We start from the raw sequence: 6,729 nt of genomic DNA, 5'->3' as shown, positions 1-6,729 counted from the left end.
GGGTTTAGGAAGGCACAGCCCCTTACAGACAGAAGGCTACAGAGTACGCTGCGGGTGCTGCTGCTGTAAAGTTGGACAACTCCGATGTCGTTTAATAGTTTATTTTTTATTCCTACATAATTCAGACACACACAGAAACAGAGATCGGGGTTCGAACACCGTCTGTCTGACGGAAGTGTCCGCGGAGGAGTCGCAACACTTTCACGAGCCTTTTTTTTTCACCCCTCACACATCATATTTTTTCCTCAAGCCACCTCTATAGAGGGTAAGTAGCGACACCCTTTACAAACCACCGCTTTTCAGTCAGACCGCTTCTTTAAACTTGACCATTCACTCTCTTTTAATGTATAAATACAACACGTTTACATCCTGATAAATGTTCAGTTGTGTGTTTTAAACATCGAGCCTTTTTTTTCCGAAGACTTTTCGGTTTGTTTAGACGCGTTAAAGTTGGACTGATGTTAATAACCTGTGCATTTAGTTTAGCCGAAATGTTCATAATTAAATAGCTGACATTTATTAATTATGTGCTTTAAAAAAAATCGTATACAGAACACGTAACACGTAAACATGTTTCTGTTACTAACAATGTAAAGTTTGGCATTTAAAAAATTCCAGTATTATGCAATGCATATATATATATATATATATATATATATATATATATATATATATATATATATATATATATAGTTTTTAATATATAAAAAAAGGTCACGCGCCATGTTTTAGTGCTGCATCCATTCTGCAGCTGTTTATAAATGTTTTATAACATGTGCTATAAACAAGCAGAAGTGCTCCATTTTGTCGTTCTCTCTCTCTTTTCTTGATTTTTTTTTTTTTGAGGTCACCAAGGGGTTGTCCCTCATTAAATACCCTCCCATTACGTCACCGCTTCCAGTATTTGGACCGAGGGAATCCTCGCGCGCGCGCGCGCCTGTTTATCGCCGTGCTCCTCCACGGCCAGGTTTTCGGTTTTGGTCAATCGAACTCCTTTAGGGGACTTTTATTTTGCATGGCTACTTCAGCTAGAGTATAATAGATTCGTGTTAACGGGATTTTTTGGGGTGTTTTATGAAAGCGTCATGCTGCTCTCACGTGCTGTGCTTTCTGTTTTCCCCACTTACTGATTGAAGTGTGTGTGTGTGTTTCAGTTCAAGTGCACTAGCAGTGCTTGTTCTATCAAGTCAGATAACTAGATCTATCTTTGACCGGTCCAGTGATCATGTGTAGACCAATCATGTTTCAGTGCCTGGGCTAGTCATTATTTATTTATTTATTTTCGTCCATAGTTGCCCAGCAGACATGTCGGACTAACTAGACTTTCATTTGAAACTGACACACTCTCACCTCATCACCTCCATGCTGTAGCTGTAGCGTGACGTCCCGAATCCCACCGCCTGCTGAACTCCACACATCACCCATCTGTCTCTCTGTGGAACGTTTTCACTAGGCGTTGTTATCATCATCGTAGGTGATCTTTTGTAAATCAGGACAAAGAGAGAAAACGGACACTAGGCAGACTTGTTTAATGACTTTTTATATGTGATACAAGAACACAACACGTCATGGGTGCCAACACCAGGGCAAGGGCAGTATCTTGCTCGCTGTAGGCTGTTATATCGGGTTAGTGTTTATCATTGTTCAGCTCAACAGGGTTTCAACTAAAGCAGCAGATTGGCGCTTTAGACAAACAAACAAACAAACCGGATTTGTTTCCAAATTTGTACTCCTACATGTAATTACTACATGTAATTACGACTTGAAAGGATCTCTATCAGTCTGGACAATGAATTCATTGTAATTCCAACAACCAGTCAAACTAGGAAGTGAACCCGAGGAGCATCTGGAACACGTGCGGCGTTTGGATACCGTGACCTCCAACACGATCTTGAACGTTCAGTCCGGGGATTAGTTTATATAATGAGTAGGTGAGAGTGTAACAGATGAGTAATATGACAGAACAGAGCTAACACAAATAAATCAGATCAGTAACACACACTTCGGAGCATTGCTCATATATCCGTAACAACATTATCTCTGTCCATATCTCCATTTCTTTTCCCCTTTCATATCTGAACAATGACTGCTGCTCAAGGGTTGTTTTGTTTTGTTTCTTTTCAAGCCAGTTTTTCATTTCATGCTAATTGATCCCGCAATATGAGGAAACGCTTACAGGAATAGGCGGCTCCGGCACACTTTAGCCGCCAGAGCTATTATTATAGTCGCACTGCCGGATGCCTCAATAAATACGTTTCAGGAAGGTGGCATACAGACAGGTGAGAAGTGGAAAGGTAAACCGGTGGGACTGCTGTGCTGTACGGGGTGGAGGGGGTGTGGGTGTGTGGGGGGGTATTTTTCTACGTATGCTTCTTAACAGAATTTGATCACCTTTGTCTTATCCGGATGGCCGTGGCCAATTGCTGGTTGACTTCGCCCAATTGCTTGTTGATGATTTCAGTCATATGTGGTGGATGTTACAATCACCAGATCTTTATTTATTTATTGGAATTTTTTTTTAGAACAGAGCTCTCCAACACCGTCGTCAAAACACCAGCTCAAAGAATATCTATCAGAAAAGAAGACTTTATCTCTGGAGCACTGGTTATATAACATTTACGCCAAGCTGAGCAAATACATCTAAGGTCCCATATGCTGGATTTTTTTCTTTAATCTGTCACCGTAATTCAGTTTTATGAGGATTGGGTTTTGGTTGTCGGATTTATTATCGTTACATAACGGCTTTATTAGAGAATAACAATAGACGGTGTTTCAGTAACAGAGTGCCTTGGTGTCATCGTGCAAGACTACAACGCTCCAGACTCCTTTTATTACCAGAATGTTCAGTAAGGATCTGTGAACCTACGGGGAAGCGACTTGATCGCATTAACTGAAGCGATAAGCAGTGAGATGATGAGATGAATCTCTCCAAAGCGTTTGAAACCAGTGCATGTCTTCACGAAAGCTGTAGGGAAATAACAGAAGTATAAATACCCATCTGTGACACACTAATATACCTCAGATTCACTGTGTAATAATCACTGCTCCACTCGTCTGGAAGGCTTGACGCTAGATTCTGTAGGGATTTGGGATCATTCAGCTACGAGAGCATTGGTGTGGTCAGGTGAGGAGATCTGGGGTTGAGTCGCAAGTTTTTCCTCTCCAAAATTAAGTTAAGTAGCCTTTATTTGCCACACATACATTACAGCACAGTAAAATTCTTTCTTCGCGTATCTCATCCTTAGAGGGTTGGGGTCAGAGTGCAGGGCATCCCCCGGGGCATGGGGATGTTGAGGGCCTTGCTCAATGGTCCAACGGTGGCAGCTTTGCAGTGCTGGTGCTTGAACAACCCAGAGCCTTAACCGCTTGAGCTACCACTGAAGAGGTCTCCATGGAGCTCTGTGCTTTGTGCACAGGTACATTGTCGTACTGGAACAGCATTTAAGATTTGTCATGTATACGTAACTTCTTTCTTCGCATATCCCATCCTTGGAGGGTTGGGGGTCAGAGCGCAGGGTCAGCCATGATGGGCCAAACAGTGGCAGTTGGCAGTGCTGGGGCTTGAGTCCTGATCTTCCGGTCAACGACTCAGAGCCTTAACCACTTGAGCCACCACGGCCCACCTTGAGTTTGAGCCTCTGAACGAAATTGTAACACAAAAACACAGTGAAGAATCGCATATGATTTTATTCTCCTTAAAGCAAATCAGCACAAAACCGTCCCCCTTTTCCTCTGATTAAACACTTCTATCCTCAAGGCCGTGGTCTCTCCCAGGACGAGGGCATGGAGCTGTACCGAAAGGGTTCGATGAGGATGAAATCACACACCGTAGAATGTCCTACACGGTCACACAAGCTCCGAGCCTAGCAGAACACCTGCTGGAGGTTATGGAGTGATGTGTTTACAGTAACACGGTTCCAAATCAAACCAATATGATTTGCACCTCACGAGGGGTTTTTCTTTCCTCCCTCCTTTTAATTCTTCCCCCAGCTGTATCTGCTGATCATGTGTTTTAAACCGTCACTGATGAATCAGCACTGAAACATCAAACATCTCACCCTCTGTGGTCTGATTTCACTTAACCTTAATCTTAGCCTCAACCATCGAGCCACGCCTCTTACATGAACCGTGCCGTGACTTCTCACTAAATCAGGCCAAAAAGGAAAAAAAAAAAAGCCCTAGGCTTCGTGTGTGAGTTATGTAATAGTTCTTACGGTTGCATGTTAACAAGAATTCTAAAGAAAAGTATAGAAAGTTACGTTGTTCTTGTGGTTTTTGTTTTTGTTCTTCTTCCCTTTCATATCCGAAATCCAGGCAATTGCTGTCTTGCTGATTAGGAGATTAAGAAGGAATAGCAGTGAGGAGAAAAGAGAGAGAAAGGTTCGAGTGTTAGTCAGTTCAGTGATTTTGTTCGATAGCGATATCGCGACTTGTTCAACAATAAAAACGAGAATGATGGCGAGATCTGAAACTTCTGAATGCAGTTTTCCTCCGACATCCGATCAGTGACTTCCTGCCTTGATAACGTGACACACCCAGCTCTCAGGATACGAGGAAATTATATATAATTAAATGTAATGCATTTTCCCAACACGGATAAAAAAATGTGATAAATGTAAGTAAAACTGAATACAGTGAGGAGAAATCGACTTCACGTCTGACCGATTGTGATTTGTGTCCATTATAGTTTAACCCCTTAAACCTGCGGGTCAGTTAGTTGAGCAGCAGTTAGTGTGAAAAGCGGTTGTATACATTTCTAATAGAGACAAGTCTAAATAATGATGTCAAACCGAGAATTTGTGCCGCATAACGGTCCACCCTGATCTGCGGACTTCCCCTTATGGCCACGGCTGTGATAATAACACCATGTGATTCGGAAATTTTGTAGAATTTTGCAAAATTTTATACTTTTCCGTAGGAGTATTAGCAGTAAGGCTTCCGTTGTGATAAAATCTAATTACGGCTTTAAAAAGGAAAAGGAAAGAAAGAGTGTTTGCTTTAAACGTGTGTGTGTGTGTGTGTGTTAAATTTTTATTTTATTTTAAATATCTGAAACAAACCTCAAGTTTCAGCAGCTGGTCTAGTGGACTCTGAAGTTTTTGAGTTGTTTTATTCAGTCTGAGCATCTGTGATGGATATGCAAAAGAGGCGAACGATGGATGAGTGGAAAAACTGCCACACACACACACACACTGGTTCAAGCAGTAGGTTTGATTTAATTTCTAAATGACTCCATCTCCACCCAACTGAGTGGCGCTTTTTTAAAAAATGTACATCGCTCTGCGTACCAGTTTGTACTCGGGATCTGAGAACGTCTCCATCTTAGAATGAAGTGATCAAACTTCCCATTTTTAAAGGTGTGGATGGTGAAGAAGAGCACAGATGATCTTTGTCAGTTATCAGTAACCAGGTTTGTGTCATGGCTGCATTCATGTGCTGCTCTGACTCCAGCATCCTAACAAGCTAGGATCAGCTATACATATATATTTATATATATATACACCAATCAGCCATAACATTATGGCCTAATATTGTGTTGGTCCCCCTTTTGCTGCCAAAACAGCCCTGACCCATTGAGGCATGGACTCCACTAGATCCCTGAAGGTGTGCTGTGGGATCTGGCACCAAGATGTTAGCAGCAGATCCTTTAAGTCCTGTAATGGAGCCAATGGAGGCCCCGAGGTGCCTCGCAACTTGCGGGACTTAAAGGATACTTTTGATAGATACTGGCCACTGCAGACTGGGAACACCACACAATAGCTGTTTTGGAGATGCTCCGATCCAGTCGTCTAGCCATCACAATTTGGCCCTTCATCAAACTCGCGCAAATCCTTACACTTGCCCATTTTTCCTGCTTCTAACACATCAACATTGAGGACAAAATGTTGACTTGCTGCCTAATATATCCCACCCACTAACAGGTACCATGATGAGGAGATCATCAGTGTTATTCACGCCACCTGTCAGTGGTCATAATGTTATGGCTGATGGGTGTATATATGTGTGTGTGTGTGTATATAAATATGAACATATTTCAGTGTACCGTAATGTGTGTGTGCAAGACGGCTGCTTTTTTTCAAACCGTAGTGTGCAGTGGAAGTTCCCTGCACACCTCCTCCAAACCCACATAACCTCAACAGAGACCTCAGTAATTGGAAGGGAAAGCTCCAGACTGCACAGGAAGTGAGTAAAGAGCACTCAGTCTGTTGCACATAAGGAGTCGGGCGCTTTTATGGGCGGAGAGCCGAGCTTCGTGGCAGCCGTCCCACTCTCACGCAGATCTTCTGCTCCGTTTCTATATAACAGTCTTGCGAAACTTCTCACTCTTTCAGAGAAACCAAGAGTCCCAGCTCCCAGCTGTTAGTCTCGCTCTAGCCGCGGCCGCTCCTGCGCTGTTACCGTTTTCGCCGAAACGAAATGATTTGTGGACGTTTTCTGTTTTGTGTTAGGTCAGTTCCTCACTTTAAAAGTTTAAGGCCAAGCGTTTATCAGCAGAGGATTTGACCTTGTTACGTGATCCTTCCTCATTATTCAGCTCTTCATTTCTCAGTTCAGGGTTTTGAGATAAGCTCTGCGAAGAGATCCGTGACTTTTAATTTGTAAAAATACCGATTGAGTCGATTTAACAAACGAATAGACAATCATATGAATCGCCTTGTCTTCATTTCATGCTTCTGTCCCACATCTTCACCCCACAGTGATTTACTGCTTTCTTACCGGCTTCTCCTT

The 6,729-nt window shown here is 42.6% G+C and overlaps 1 protein-coding gene across 2 annotated transcripts in view; it reads left to right on the top strand.

The window, feature by feature from the left end:
* stat3 (signal transducer and activator of transcription 3 (acute-phase response factor)) overlaps positions 1–6,729 on the top strand; it is a 33,888-nt gene continuing 27,159 nt past the window's right edge. The window contains exon 1 of one of the 2 annotated variants that reach the window (XM_058409223.1): positions 1–265. The gene's annotated coding sequence lies outside the window, so the exon portion shown is untranslated. The remainder of the gene's footprint in view (positions 266–6,729) is intronic. The other variant, XM_058409230.1, reaches the window with a different exon arrangement.

Source organism: Hemibagrus wyckioides, linkage group LG02 (genome assembly GCF_019097595.1).
Source record: "Hemibagrus wyckioides isolate EC202008001 linkage group LG02, SWU_Hwy_1.0, whole genome shotgun sequence".
NCBI classification, from domain to species: domain Eukaryota; kingdom Metazoa; phylum Chordata; class Actinopteri; order Siluriformes; family Bagridae; genus Hemibagrus; species Hemibagrus wyckioides.
This window is presented reverse-complemented; position numbering and strand designations above follow the sequence as displayed.